This window comes from Frankliniella occidentalis, unplaced genomic scaffold, assembly GCF_000697945.3.
Source record: "Frankliniella occidentalis isolate FOCC.00 unplaced genomic scaffold, Focc_3.1 Scaffold703, whole genome shotgun sequence".
NCBI classification, from domain to species: domain Eukaryota; kingdom Metazoa; phylum Arthropoda; class Insecta; order Thysanoptera; family Thripidae; genus Frankliniella; species Frankliniella occidentalis.
This window is the reverse complement of record NW_026267816.1, coordinates 19705-22139: the sequence shown is the minus strand read 5'-3', so window position 1 is coordinate 22139 and position 2435 is coordinate 19705.

Below are 2435 nucleotides of genomic sequence, written 5' to 3'. Positions count from 1 at the left end.
GATTAATGGTTCGCCACCTCCCTACCCTTTTCTTTTTGCTGCCCCCCCCCCCCCCCCCGCCGCATTCTGCTAGTAGGTCGTCTCCGTCCCTCTCGCCCACAGCGACCGGCTGGGAGCGGCTGAAAGCTGTGTGGGCCTGTGGGCCCTCATCGGCAGCGCTAAAGGCGAGGATGGTCCACATGTCGTACGAGGTGCCATGAGGGAAATATCTTGGCGAGAAGAATCGTTTACGTGCGAATTAAATACTGATGCACAGTGGTCGTGCACGGAAAAAAAAGAATTCGCTACAACAGCTAAAAAATTCGCTAGTATGGCGCTAGCTAAAAATATTAGCTCTCTCAGCTAATTTTTCTCTATTCTAGGAAACAGAAGTGCTACTTTAGCAAATAGAAAGTAGCTTTCACGGTTAAAAAATTAGCTTAGAGAGCTAATATTTTTAGCTAGCGCCATACTAGCGAATGTTTTAGCTGTTAATGCGAATCTTTTTTTTCCGTGTGCGTGGTTCAAAACTTAACCCTATGCCCGCTTTTCCTAAGAAGGAGGGAGTGAAAATATATCAGAAGTGGGTGAAGTATATGAAAGTTGAATGAAACATACATTTAGATAAATTTTCCTTACACATACGTATTGAAATATCGCTTTTGCGTGTAGTGAACCGATTCGCAATTCCAGCACTCTTTCCAAAAATAGAAAAAAAAATATCTGCAACATTTTTAAAGTTATGACAGTGGTGGGGCTCTCTCTACGCCACAGGGGCCTCTATGAGTAAATCCGTATGTAGAAAAGGGGGGAATCCTTTCCTCACTCGGCGGCGCCATGGAGGAGGCTGAGCGAGGCAAACCCCTCCCCCCGAGGGCGGGGCCGGCGGGGCGGGCGGCCCGCGTTTCTAATCGAATCGAATGGAGCCCTCGCACAGGTGCGGGGGTGGGAGCGGCAGGGGGCGGCCGGCGCTAACTACAGCTTCTTTAGGACTCCCTGGCGACTGGGAGTCACCCTCCCACCCCTCTCCCCCACACTCCCCCTCCACCCCCTCTTCCCTCCTCCAATTCAGCGCGCACAACTAACGGCCCGTTAACACCCTATACATTTTTAACGGGGTAACGGTGCAGACACGGAGATGGTGTATCTGCGGGAAATCGACTTGCAATGAATCTATCGGGGGCTGGGCTGCGATACGGCTTTAGCCAGCCGTGTAAGAAATCTCCAGAGCACCGCGCACACGGCACGCCAGCCCGCCCCAGCTGTTCGGGCGGCGGAGGGAAGATTTTGCAGCCTCCTGAGTTGCACGGAGCTTCCTCGCGTTGAAAACTGGAAAAGCTGCTCATTAGGTACATTGAGTTTTCTTTTGAAAGAAATTCCCAAGAAAAAAATAAAAATTATATTGTCTTTATTTGTATTTTTTTTTCGGTCTTGGGTTTGGCAGTGTCGCCGCAGCTCTGCGCCGACTCCAGCTGGCTCTCTCGGTGACTTGTGGGTCGGCCTGGGTCGCCGCCGGCCTCTTGGGTGTGTCGATCGCTCACAAGTGCAGTATACAGTACACTACTGGCCCGTTAAAGCGGCAAATATTACGATTTTAAGACTGGCCGAGCTCTCCTCGCCTCGCGTGTCTCTCTCTCTCTACATCCGCGATGCCGGGCGTTCTATGTCGGCTTTTACGGTGGCGTGTAAATAGTTGATGGAATGAGTGGTAAACATACACAAACGATGTCGTTTTCCGAATCGAAGGGCGGCCGGCGGCGGGGCGCGGCGGGCGGAGCGACACTCCGCGAGGACAAACCTGCCGTTACGACGGCCGGACGACAATTAACGGTGGTCGAATGGAGCTATCCGATGTCTCATGTGCGCCGAACCGCACACGCCTCCTCCCGCGACGCGGCACTTGGACCCGGACGGAACACGTACACTGCCAAATGTTCATCCCCTCAATAGTTTTTCTTAGGCTCTCAAAATTCTACATTTATCTTATAAATGCCACCCAAACCTGGTTTTGAAATCCGAAAAATTACGCCTTGAGAGGCCGAAATGTGCAGCTCTGGTGCGGCACCTCTATCAGAAGGGTAAGCCTAGAGCTTCAGAGAACCCGTCTGGCGGCCAAGAGAGCTGCAGTTGATGAGGTGTGGACGGAATATTCAGTATTGATATGTCTCAAAAACCTTAGATACACGGAGAAGCTCCTTGTTTGGACTATATGGGGTGATTTTTGCAATTTCGTGGACGCTTCCGTTGCGTAGAGGCATGGCACCGTTCCAGTTAGGGGCCAAGATAGCAACTTCCCTGTACATCAGCGATAACCCCACCGAGCAAGGAGTCGTAACATGTACTAAATTAAGGCCTTACATCACAGTTGAACCCCTTAAAGTTTGACTTGTTAAAATAAATTCTTTTTGGTGCCTTAATAGATCCATATGCTCAAAAATGGGTATTGATAGTGTTGA